The sequence below is a fragment of the Pelophylax lessonae genome (assembly GCF_965119305.1).
Source record: "Pelophylax lessonae genome assembly, chromosome: 6".
Taxonomy (NCBI): domain Eukaryota; kingdom Metazoa; phylum Chordata; class Amphibia; order Anura; family Ranidae; genus Pelophylax; species Pelophylax lessonae.
Window position 1 is genome coordinate 38,728,207 of NC_138773.1, and position 13,404 is coordinate 38,741,610.

Below are 13,404 nucleotides of genomic sequence, written 5' to 3' on the forward strand. Positions count from 1 at the left end.
GTCACAGCCCCTTGATTTCAATGGCACCCGTTCCCATCTATGCCACTTTGAAAATCAGCGACCTTTGAAAAAAGGTGCCTGTGCTACCTTGATGCGACTTTGATCCAGAGAGTGTAAAGCTGCACTCAAAGTCGCACAACTTAAGAGTTGCACTAGTAGAAACAGCCACTAGGCTTGAGGGCGACTTTGGAGTGCAACTTTGATCCAACTTTACACTCTCTGGATCAAAGTTGCATCAAAAGTTGCATTAAAGTAATGCAGGTACCTTACCTTTTCAAAGTTGTTGATTTTCAAAGTCACATAAATGGGAACGGGTGCTGTTGAAATGAATGGGCTGTGACTTGTCATGATACTTTGTGTGTCCAAAGTTGCATGATAAGTCGCACTAGTGGAAACAAAGCTTTCTCTGTCGCTCATTGACAGACGTAGTCCTCCTTGATTAATATCAACTCGGGTTATACTGCCCTCTACAGGAGTAGGACTAGACAGGAAAGAAAACGTTCTGGCCACACCCTAGGGGCAGTCCCAGAGGGTATATCCTCTCACTTCCTGCTACAGCAAATCAGTTTTTTTCTGTCTAGTTAGGAGTAAGGACCTAGATGCCTTGCTAGGATCTTCGGGCCTGGCAGGATTTTTTCTTAGAAAGATTTTTTTAGACAGCTTTTTTCTCCAGTGTTCCTGTGAGATCTTCACGCAAGAAAGCTGGAACTGGGCGACGGGCTGGATGTTGAGATCCAGTGGTCACCCCAGTTCAGCCTATGAGCGCGTGCAGGCCATAGCTCCGCGCTGGGTCGGCCGCGACATAGTCCCACTGGATGGGGACTGACCCTGAGAGTTAAACGTCTCGCCTGGACGCCAATGACCAACAGAGTCACGGCGTCCGTATTGGTCGACAGCCCCCCCACCCCGGTGGAGAGGGGTTCTGTCAGGAGTTGGCGCCCGCCTGGTTCCGGTATGGTGAGTAGAATGTCTCCCCCCTGTCGGGATTGTGGTGGACGCGGGCCCCTCTCTGGGATGGTAGGATGGGTCTCCCCTCTATCCTATAACAGGTCACAGATCCCCCAATTTGAGTGTGATTGTTTGTGAATAGTAACCAGGAGGCTTGGTTTGGGAGCTGACAATCTAAGGTCATTGTAAGACTGTAAGGGTGACTGAAGTCAGTGGCAGTACAAAAGGGCATTACTATTGAAGTAGAAGGTATCCTACCTGTCAGAGTGTGTACACAGGCCGATGCCTATGCCTGAGTTACTGCAGTCCAGATCGCCAATCCTCCAGCAACCGGTCACTTCCACGGGCTGCACAGCCTCCCGACGGCCCACGGACCGCATGCGGCCCGCCAAGGTCCTATACCGCCGGCCAGGCTTATCACCATTCAGGGTGAAGTTTGTGGGGCCGAGGCACTCCCGCAGGCCGCCAGGCCGAATACATACTTCCCGCAGGCCGCTGCTAGCCGCCGCTAGCCTACACAGGCCGCCGCCATTGTTTTGCAGATCGCACGAGGCCGCCATTTTGGCGTAGCCTCGTGTCTCCAGCATGGGGGCGGCCATGTTTGAGGTGACCAAACACCTCGAGGAGCTATGGGGAGGCGCCGGAAGGTGTGTAAAGGGGCGGAGCCGCCTCCTTGGCCCAGGGAAAGCAAGCCAAAGACTTCCTGTCTGTAACAGACAGTGCTGGAAGCAAGTTGATAGAAACTTCTGTGCATCAGGTGAGCTTGGGGTCTCTCTCTCTCTCTATTTCTGAGGGGTCCAAGCAGGTAGACTGAGGGGCGCTATTGCGCTGGGGGACTAAGTTAAAAAAAAATAAAAAAATGTTTTTTTCTTGCAATTAATTTTTTTGTGTTTGCTGGCAAGTGTCTTGTTACATGAACCCTGCCACACATGTATCCCCACCTGATCCCCTCGGGGTGGCCGCAGGACCCTCCAGTACCCCATTTGTGATGATGCATTATCAGCAGTTTTTGGAGTCTTTGGTATCCCGGGTGGATACCAAAGACGAAGAGCGACCCCCGCCTACCCCTATGTCATCTGATACTTCAGATACGGATTCTGAGCTGGTCATTGCAGTCCCTTTTCTGGGGTTGTTGTCTCAGGTACGGTCTCCTCAGACAGTGAGGAGGACGCTTCTGCCTCCGCCATAGCACAAGAAGAGTTGGTGGAAGCACTAGTTGTGTCTGTCCGGGAAACCTTAATTCCTTCTTTGGTACTAGCAAACCTACCAAAATGATGAAGGTTTTCCCTTGCTCAAATGGGGTCATCCGTAAACGAGCCCCTGCTATTTCCAAACGCATTGGTAGGCGCTATCATTTTGAGGAATCCCTCATTACAAAGATGGACGGTACCACCAATGTGGACTCACCGATTTCCAGACTAAATAAAGCCACTGTTATCCCGTTGGATTGACAGAATGGACCCCACCCATCTCTAGGGTGGGGGGACGTCTTCACCGGTTTCCGGATCCAGGGCTTTCCAGAATCCCGGATAAAGGGGTTCACAAGGTCATATGGTTGGGATACAAGATCGAGTTTCGATCACTTCCACCGGTGCGATTCTTCCCTTCCAATATTCGAAATCCCCGGGTCGCTTAAAAAGCTTTGCGGGGGACAGCTTGATGAAACAAGCAGTGGTAGTTCCCATTCCTTGGAGGAGTTCTAGTCGAACCTGTTCACAATGCCCAGGAAAAAGGGCTAGGTGCGTCCAATTCTGGTCTTGGAAGAGATGGAGTCCATCCATACAGTGGTGGCCTCCCTGCATCAGGGGGATTTCCTGGCGTCCATAGACATTTAGGGTGCCTATCTTCATATCCCCATCTTCGCAGGACATCAGCGTTTTCGTTGCTTTTCCCAAAGATCATCCCTGGTTCCCACCAGGAGACTGAACTATCTGGGCCTAATTTTGGATACATCCTTGGCAAGAGTGTTTCTCCATGCGGAGAAACTCCAGAAGATTCAGTCAATGATTCGGATGTTGCTGTCCGTCAACTGGCTGGGATTGATGGTCGCCTTTTTAGAGGCAGTACCGTTTGCCCAGTCTCATACCCGAATTCTCCAAAGAGGAGATTCTTCTCATATGGAATCGGAATTTCCGATTCCCTGGACAATCGGATCCGATTGAACGAGCGGACCAGGGAGGCTCTGATCTGGTGGCTTCGGTCTCCGATGCTCAGCCAGAGGAAGTAATTTCTTCTGATAAATTCCAGGTCACCGATAAATGTGTTGGAACTGAGAGCGATCAGACTTTGTCTGATTTTCTGGACCGAGCAGCTCTAGGGCAGCCCGGTTCGGATCCAATCGGACTATGCCTCGGTCATGACTTATGTCGATCACCAAGGGGCACCAAGAGTGCCCTGGCGGCCATAGAAGTGGCCAACATTCCTATTGGGGGAACAGTTGTTCCAGTTCTCTCCGCGATATTTATCATGGGGGTGGACAGGCAGATTATTTCAGCCGTCAGATTCTGGATCAAGAGGAATAGCCTCTTCATCCAGAGGTATTTTACCAGCTGTCCCTTCATTGGGGCACCCCGGAGATGGATCTGTTGGCAGGTTGGCTCAACAGGGCTCGCGCCCGCGATCCTCTAGCGGACGCAGCAGATGCGCTGAGCGCCCCGTAGGGGAAGTATCAGCTACTGTATGTCTTCCCCCTTCTCAAGTTACTGCTGAGATTTCTCCGCAGGATAGAGTTGGAGGGAACTCCAGTTATCCCGGTAATTCCGGGCTAGCCTCGTCAAGCCGGTTACGCCGACTTGGGCAAGACTAGTCGCGGACGCTCCTTGGAGACTTCTTCTCAGGGAGGATCTGCGGTCTCAAGGACCGATCTTCCATCGTGCTTTACAGTCGCTGGCTTTAACGGCCTGGCCATTGAGACCCAGGTACTGAAGAACAAGGAATTGTCAGCTTCAGTTATTCCTACTCTAATTAAAGCAAGAAAAGCGACTTCCAGCAAAGTCTATTATCGCACATGGAAGGCTTATATTGCGTGGTGTGAATCGTAGGAGTTTTCCCCCACGTACCTATTCGGTGACCCGAATCTTGGTTTTTTCTGCAAGAGGGGGCTGAGCAGAAACTATCTTTGAGCACTATCAAGGGTCAGGTTTCAGCGTTAGCAATCTTCTTCCAGAAGCCTCTGGCTACTCATTCCTTGGTGCGGAATCTCATCCAGGAGGTGCAGCACTTGGCTTCGCCAGTGCGCGCGCCCTTACCACCCTGGGATCTTAATTTGGTGTTGTCGGTTCTTCAGAAACCTCCCATTGAAAATATCAGGGAGATTCCCTTGCTTACATTATCCCAGAAGGTGGCCTTTTTGGTGGCTATCACTTCTGCACGCAGGGTGTCAGAACTGGCTGCATTATTGTGTCATTCCCCATATCTGGGTATTCATAGGGATAAGGTAGTTCTTCATCCGAAGTCATCTTTTTTTCCTAAGGTGGTTTTCAGACTTTCATCTGAATGAAGATATGGTGCTACCTTCCTTGTGTCCGAAGCCCAGTCATCCTCGGGAATGTGCGTTGCATTTCTTGGATGTGGTGCGGGCAATCAGGGTATACCTGAAGACTACGGAATCGTTCCGTAAGACAGATTCACTTTTTGTGATCACGGATGGCCCCAGAAAGGGGTTGCCTGCATCTGCCGCGACTATCTCCAGATGGATTAGACAGACGGTGGTACAGGCTTATTCGATTAAGGGTCGGAATCCTCCGTTCCTTGTTAAGGCGCACTCCACTCGAGCGCTCAGTACTTCCTGGGCCTACCGCCATCAGGCGTCAGTGGTCCAGGTGGGCAAGGCGGCTACCTGGTAGTCGGTGCATACCTTTACAAAATTTTATAAAGTTGATGTGATGGCATCGGTGGATGCCTCATTTGGCCGCAAGGTTTTGCAGACCACAATTTGAGGAGACCGGTGGTCTACCTCGAGGGTTTTTTTCCGTTGGAATTTCTGTTGAGTCTCATCTTTTGATTGATGAGCCTTTTAAACTTCTAGTTGGCACCGGTTGGGCCTTCTGGATTGGATTTTGATTTCCATTTTCCCACCCCTCATTTGTGGCACTGCTTTGGGACGTCCCGAGTTGATATTAATCAAGGAGGACTACGTCTGTCAATGAGCGACAGAGAAAAATGGATTTTTGTAAAATCTTACCGTAAAATCCTTTTCTCTTAAGCTCATTGACAGACGTAGTACCCTCTGTTTTTGAGTTGGGTTGGGTTAAATTCTCTAAACACTGCTTTGTGACATAACTGATTTGCTGTAGCAGGAAGTGAGAGGATATACCCTCTGGGACTGCCCCTAGGGTGTGGCCAGAACGTTTTCTTTCCTGTCTAGTCCTACTCCTGTAGAGGGCAGTATAACCCGAGTTGATATTAATCAAGGGGGACTACGTCTGTCAAAGAGCTTAAGAGAAAAGGATTTTACAGTAAGATTTTACAAAAATCCATTTTTAGTCTATGTTTCACTATTGCGATTATGAGTGCGACTTTGATGCAACTCATATCCAACTTTACATTCTCTGGATCAAAGTCACATCAAAAGTTGCATCAAAGTATTGCAGGTACCTTTTCAAAGTTGCTGATTTTCAAGGTCGCATAGATGGGAATGGGTGTCATTAATTAGTTTCACTAGTGGAACTGAGCTTAAGGCCCTTTTCACACTTGTGCAGCCTAAAAGTCGTGTGATTTTGCCGTGATTTTGACTGGACTTGCAGCAATGCCTAAGTCACACAAGTGTGAAAGGGGCCTTAGTCTACGATTCCACTATTGCGACTTTGATGCAAATTTGATCCAACTTTACACTTTCTGGATCCAAGTCACATCAAAAGTTGCATAGATGGGAACGGACACCATTGATTAGTCACACTAGTGGAAACATAGACTTAGTGTGGTTGCCTGTACTATGATGATTGTTGACTGTGAGCTGAGACACCCGAGCACTTCCAGCTACACTGACAGTTCCCCCCCCCAGCACAGCTATACTGTATATGTGCCCCTCCCCTCCAGCTATACTGTATATGTGCCCCTCCAGCTATACTGTATATGTGCCCCTCCCCCCAGCAGAGCTATACTTTATGTGCCCCTCCACTCCAGCTATACTATATGCCCTCCCCCCAGCACAGCTATACTGTATATGTGCCCCTCCCCCCCAGCAAAGCTATACTGTATATGTGCCCCTCCCCCCAGATATACTGTATATGTGCCCCTCCCCCCAGCACAGCTATACTGTATATGTGCCCCTCCCCCCCAGCACAGCTATACTGTATATGTGCCCCTCCCCCAGCACAGCTATACTGTATATGTGCCCCTCCCCCCCCAGCATAGCTATACTGTATATGTGCCCCCCCCAAGCACAGCTATACTGTATATGTGCCCCTCCCCCCAGCACAGCTATACTGTATATGTGCCCCTCCCCCCAGCACAGCTATTCTGTATATGTGCCCCTCCCCCCGTGTGAATTATTTCTTAATTTTCTCGTGAATTAGGATGTACAATGCATCCTTACTGATGAGAGAACACTGGGCGGGAACCTATGATCAGCTCCTCCCATTCTGTATACGCCCACTGGCTACACAGGAACAGTGCCCCTCCCTGGAAGTGAGGTCACTGACTTTCAGTAACCACACCCACTTGCTGCTCTTGGACTCAGCAGGAAGAGGAATTGAAGTCATGTGACGGCACTGAATACTGCAAAATAAAGGGAGAAAAACTGGGATTTTATCATTGTGACACATAAGACTGAACTCCGCTCACATTAATGATTGCAGGGGAGAATTTAAGTTATTAGGCTGCACTTTCACTTTAATGATTTCACCATTTAGAGTATTTGTCAGGCAGCTCCATGAAATTAAATTTGTGTTTGGAAAGTATGTGTGAAAGTATTTTAGGTTGAAGAAATGCATTGGTTATGAAATAATTTCTGGAGCTGACTGTTAAGTAACTGGAAACCTTCAGGTGTTTATCAGAGAGAAGAAAGAAAGACAAAGTAGCAGAAGGTGGTCTGAGAGAGCACGAGCACCGGTCTTGGGGGCTTCATTGGCATTGCAATTTTTTTTCATGTTATATCATAAAGTATTTTTGACCTTAATTTGCATGGCACCCTGCATGGAACTGTATTTGGAGCTGTACACCACACCAGTACACATTTCCTTATATAACCAGAGCCACAAAGCATCCCAGGAAGGAGTTTAGGGCCTTTTGGGTGTCCAGGGGTTACAGTTTTATTAAGTTAACCATCAAGTGCCTGCAGTATAGAGCATCTGCCTGTCCTTTCAAAAGGGAAAATTGACTTGTGGTTAGTTATGGGTATGGGTGTGGGACAGAGCCAATACAGACAGTGCAAATGAGGCAGAGTCTCAGTATCTATTGCAATCCTAATAAACTCAGTCAAAGGAATGGGGGCCAAGGATGTTACCTTGCCTATTGCTCCATCCTGCTATAACCCGTCTCTGTGCATCACATTTATCAACATCAATTATTTTTCTTATAAATTTCAGGCATTTTTTGTAAACATGAATACATGAGTCAGAGTAACATACAATAAATAAATATCAATAAGTACATAATGATGAGTTGCAGCTGCGCCTGTTCTTCCTTTTTCTCTTTGTCTCTGTTTTCTGGTGTTATTGGGGCCCCATACACCTTGGGGCTGGCAGCAGAGTCTTTGGCTCCCAAACACCCTGATTGGTGATGGCTGGGACTCTCTACAACCAGAAGTAACACAATGCAAAATTGCAATTTACTTCCAGCCAAACATTTCGCCCCATCTGTGGAAATGTCACTGATTATCCTGAGACCTCGTACCTCCTTGCCTGATACCTGGGTGACATATTTAGGGTAATTTGCTCCTTCACTCTCATATACTATGTACAGTCAGGTCCATAAATATTGGGACATCGACACAATTCTAATCTTTTTGGCTCCATACACCACCACATTGGATTTGAAATGAAACAAACAATATGCACTTTAACTGCAGACTTTCCGCTTTAATTTGAGGGTATTTACATCCAAATCAGGTGAACGGTGTAGGAATTACAACAGTTTGTATATGTGCCTCACACTTTTTAAGGGACCAAAAGTAATGGGACAGATTAACAATCATAAATCAAACTTTCACTTTTTAATACTTGGTCGCAAATCCTTTGCAGTCAATTACAGCCTGAAGTCTGGAACGCATAGACATCACCAGACGCTGGGTTTCATCCCTGGTGATGCTCTGCCAGGCCTCTACTGCAACTGTCTTCAGTTCCTGCTTGTTCATTAGGGATTTTCCCTTCAGTTTTGTCTTCAGCAAGTGAAATGCATGCTCAATCGGATTCAGGTCAGGTGATTGACTTGGCCATTGCATAACATTCCACTTCTTTCTCTTAAAAAAATCTTTGGTTGCTTTCGCAGTATGCTTCGGGTCATTGTCCATCTGCACTGTGAAGCGCCGTCCAATGAGTTCTGAAGCATTTGGCTGAATATGAGCAGATAATATTGCCTGAAACACTTCAGAAGTCATCCTGCTGCTTTTGTCCACAGTCACATCATCAATAAATACAAGAGAACCAGTTCCATTGGCAGCCATACATGCCCATGCCATGACACTACCACCACCATGCTTCACTGATGAGGTGGTATGCTTTGGATCATGAGCAGTTCCTTTCCTTCTCCATACTCTTCTCTTTCCATCACTCTGGTACAAGTTGATCTTGGTCTCATCTGTCCATAAGATGTTGTTCCAGAACTGTGAAGGCTTTTTTAGATGTTGTTTGGCAAACTCTAATCTGGCCTTCCTGTTTTTGAGGCTCACCAATGGTTTACATCTTGTGGTGAACCCTCTGTATTCACTCTGGTGAAGTCTTCTCTTGATTGTTGACTTTGACACACATACACCTACCTCCTGGAGAGTGTTCTTGATCTGGCCAACTGTTATGAAGGGTGTTTTCTTCACCAGGGAAAGAATTCTTCGGTCACCCCCCACAGTTGTTTTCCGTGGTTTTCCGGGCCTTTTGGTGTTGCTGAGCTCACCGGTGCGTTCTCTCTTTTTAAGGATGTTCCAAACAGTTGAGTTGGCCACACCTAATGTTTTTGCTATCTCTCTGATGGGTTTGTTTTGTTTTTTCAGCCTAATGATGGCTTGCTTCACTGATAGTGACAGCTCTTTGGATCTCATATTGGGAGTTGACAGCAACAGATTCCAAATGCAAATAGCACACTTGAAATGAACTCTGGACCTTTTATCTGCTCCTTGTAAATGGGATAATGAGGGAATAACACACACCTGGCCCTGGAACAGCTGAGCAGCCAATTGTCCCATTACTTTTGGTCCCTTAAAAAATGGGAGGCACATATACAAACTGTTGTAATTCCTACACCTTTCACCTGATTTGGATGTAAATACCCTCAAATTAAAGCTAAAAGTCTGCTGTTAAAGCACATCTTGTTTGTTTCATTTCAAATCCATTGTGGTGGTGTATAGAGCAGAAAAGATTAGAATTGTGTTGATGTCCCAATATTTATGGACCTCACTGTATATTGAAACGTAATTGATGTATTTGTATTTTATGTTACTCTGACTCATATTATAATTTTTAATAATTTCAATCAATTCTACAAAACCATTAAAAAGAGAACAAAGTTCCTTCAGTTATAAATATTACATATTCTATTTCCACACCCCTATATCCCCTCTCCCCATACCCTTCCAATCTCCTTACATTTACCCCGTTCCACCATTTAAATCTTGTCCATCTTTTCAATATACCTCAGACACATCCTTCTCTGCTAATTTCTCTGGTTTTCCCATATTTGTATAAACTCTCAAGTTTTTTTTAAATTATTATTTGTATGATATGTTAGGCTCCATGTACACGGGACGTTGTTAAAAGTCCCTTTGAATGCTGGAATTTTTAGGACGTTTGAAACGTCCGTTCGGTTGCGTTTGTACCCGCGTTTAGCGGCGTTTGTGGGCATTTGCGTTTAGAAGCGTTCCTAGAGATCAAAAAAATTATTCCCCTTTAAAATGGAAAAACGCAAACGCTAAACGCGGGTCATCGCGTTCAGACGCGCTCAGACGCCTCCAGACGCGTTCGGACGCGTTTGTGCGTTTAAAACGCCGGGAAACACACGTTTGAACGCAAATAATTGCGTTCTAAAAAAAGTCCCTGAACGCAACTGCCTTCAAATGACTGTAAACGACCTGGTGTACATGGACAGATAAGATAAAATGTAGATGGGTTCAGGGGCTTCTGAAAAAAACGCCCAACTGCTCCTAAACGGCCATTTCCAGCGTCCCGTGTACATGGACCCTAACTCTGACTCATAGATTCATGTAATGTTTGTAACACTCTGGTTTCATGCTTGATTACATTAACCACTTTAGGACCGGAGGATTTTCCTGCTTTACGTCCAGGCCACTTTTTGAGATTCGGCACTGTGCAACTTTAACTGACAATTGCGCGGTCATGCAACGCCGTACTCAAACAAAATTTACGTCCTTTTTTTCCCCATAAACAGAGTTTTCTTTTTGGTGGTATTTGATCACCTCTGCGCTATTATTTTTTGCGATATTAATAAAAAAAAGCGACAATTTTGAAAAAAATAACAATATTTTTCTACTTTGACAGTTAAAAAATATCCAATATATTACATTTTTGTCACATATTTAGGCCAAATGTATTTAGCTACATGTCTTTGACAAAAAAATTCTCAATGAGCGTATTTTTAACCACTTTAAGACCGGAAGATTTTACCCCATTCCTGACCAGGCCATATTTTGCGATTCGGCACTGCATTACTTTAACGGACAATTGCGCGATCGTGCGACGCTGTACCCAAATTAAATTTATGTACTTTTTTTCCCCACAAATAGAGATTTCTTTTGGTGGTATTTGATCACCTGTGCAATTTTTACTTTATGTGCTATAAACAAAAAAAAGCGACAATTTTGAAAAAATAACAATATTTTTCACATTTTTTTATATGAAATTCCCCCCCCCCAAAAAATGTAAAAACCAAAATTTTTTAACATTTTAGGCCAATTTGTTTTCTGTTACATATTTTTGGTAAAAAAAAATCACAATAAGCGTATTTTGATTGGTTTGCTCAAAAGTTATCGCAGCTACTAACTACGGGAAATGTATGTAATTTTTATTGTGTTTTTTTTAACTAGCAATGGCGGCGATCTGGCGGCGAACAGCGATTTTTTTTATGCGGCACTGCGACGTTGCGGCGGACAGATCGCACCCTTGACTGACATTTATGACACTTTTGGGGGTACCAGTGACATTACTACAGTAATCAGTGCTATAAATATGCACTGTTACTGTAAAAATGACACTGGCAGGGAAGGGGTTAACTTTTATTGGTGATCAAGGGGTTAATGTATAGCTGGTGCTTACTGACGTGTGTGGGGGGAGGGGACTGTGTGACACAGGGACAGATCGCAGGTTAAGCTATGCTGAACCCTGCAATCTGTCCCTGCCTGTCACTTAGGAGTGTAATCAAAGCGGGCGGATCTCCACACTCGATCTCCGACGATTGGGGAAGAGCGGCGCCTGTGTCTGAATACAGGGAGGAGTCCAGCGACGTAGACCTATGTCGCTGGACGATAACGAACCACTTTACCGCAGTACGCTCAATGTGAGCGGTCGGCAAGTGGTTAAATATATAAATACCTATAATATGCTAGTCCTGCACCTATTTTCTGATTATTGTATCTGGGAAGTGATAGGATTGTATCCATAATGGGACTGTAGAACCTGAATATCAGCCTTGTTATGTTTTTTTTTTTTTTTACTAAGGCATGCTAGGATTCATTAATATTATTTTAGGCTGCACTGTGTTAACTTAGCAAAAAAGATTCAGACTTACAAATTCATTTTCCTGATGGGTTTTCTTTAAAGTGGAAGTAATCCTTCCTATTGTTTCAGCCAGGAAAGCTGCCATTTTGGCCTCTGTTTAATCTTCAATAAGGATGATCGAACTTTTGAAAAGTTCGGTTCGGCCAGAACATCCGAACTTCCCAAAAGTTCGGCCCAGATTTTAGAACCCCATTGAAATCAATGGGACCCGAACTTCGGTAATCAAAAAACACCATTTTTAACCCCTAAAACCCAATAAATGCCCCTAAAAAGTGGAGATGTGAGGGGTTTGCGCTTAGGATCACTTGGTGTCAATAAATAATAAATGTATATAATGTAAATAATAACTACCCAAGATAATAAGCTGCCGCAGGTATAAAGGTGGTACCTTTCAAACAATAAATATAACTATGTACCTGCGCTGCTTATGCTTAAACACCAAATAAATATATGTCAATAATAAAGTGCTAGTGCAAAACTGTGCTAAGTGCAACTAAAAATCATGTGCATACAAATCCAGTGTGACCAAACTAAATATCAGCAATAAATATTGATTATGAATAATAAAACTCAATAAATCAATAAAAACATTCCATGTGCAGCAAAAGAAAAAAATAAAACATTTTTTTCATATACACCAAACAAATATATATATATATATATATATATATATATATATATATATATATATATATATATATATATATAAAGTTCATAAATTTCTATAATCTTCATCCAGTAATCTATAAAGTGAAAGTCTCTGTGCTCTTCCAAGTGCCTCGTGCTTAATAAATAAATAATAAAGTGCCAGTGCTCAGTCCAAGTGAGATAGTGCTCCCCTCTCGGTTCCCCACTCACCAGAAGCTGAGTATAAATTCGCCTTATCAATGGTCTTATGGAGTTGGCACCACAATAGATCGTCAGCAGAAGGAGGGTACTGATCCACTGCCCCACACTCTATCCAGATATTGCTCCCTCAGTTCATGAAAAGAAAAGGGCCATCATCGTGTAGTATGTTTATCCATTTATTATCACGCAACATAAAAATACACTTACACTGTGTAGGGAAACAATCCGCCTTGTGCAAACCCGCGGGACGCCAAGCAAATGGCCGTGCGTTCCACCCGCGTAACCGGAAGCCGGAAGTGGTTGCAGCCGGAAGTGACGTATTACGTATTCGGACGGCTTAATACGTCACTTCCGGCTGCAACCACTTCCGGCTTCCGGTTACGCGGGTGGAACGCACGGCCATTTGCTTGGCGTCCCGCGGGTTTGCACAAGGCGGATTGTTTCCCTACACAGTGTAAGTGTATTTTTTTTAATGGGCACTGATAGACACTGGTAGGCTGCACTGATGGGCACTGATAGGCTGCACTGTTGGGCACTGAGAGGCGACACTGGTAGGTAGCACTGAAGGGCACTAATAGGCAGTACTCATGGGCACTGATTGGCACTAATAGGTGCCACTGATGGATGGCACTGATAGGCACTGGTAGGGGACACATGATGAAGCACTGATAGGTGGCACTGGTGAGCATTGGTAGGTGGCACTAGTGGGCACTGGTAGGTGGCACTG

At 45.1% G+C, this 13,404-nt stretch overlaps 1 protein-coding gene across 1 annotated transcript in view; it reads left to right on the forward strand.

Annotated features, from left to right (window-relative positions):
• Positions 1 to 13,404, forward strand: part of LOC309558536 (uncharacterized protein) — a gene marked incomplete at both ends in the record, with an annotated part of 403,568 nt that overhangs the window by 368,416 nt on the left and 21,748 nt on the right.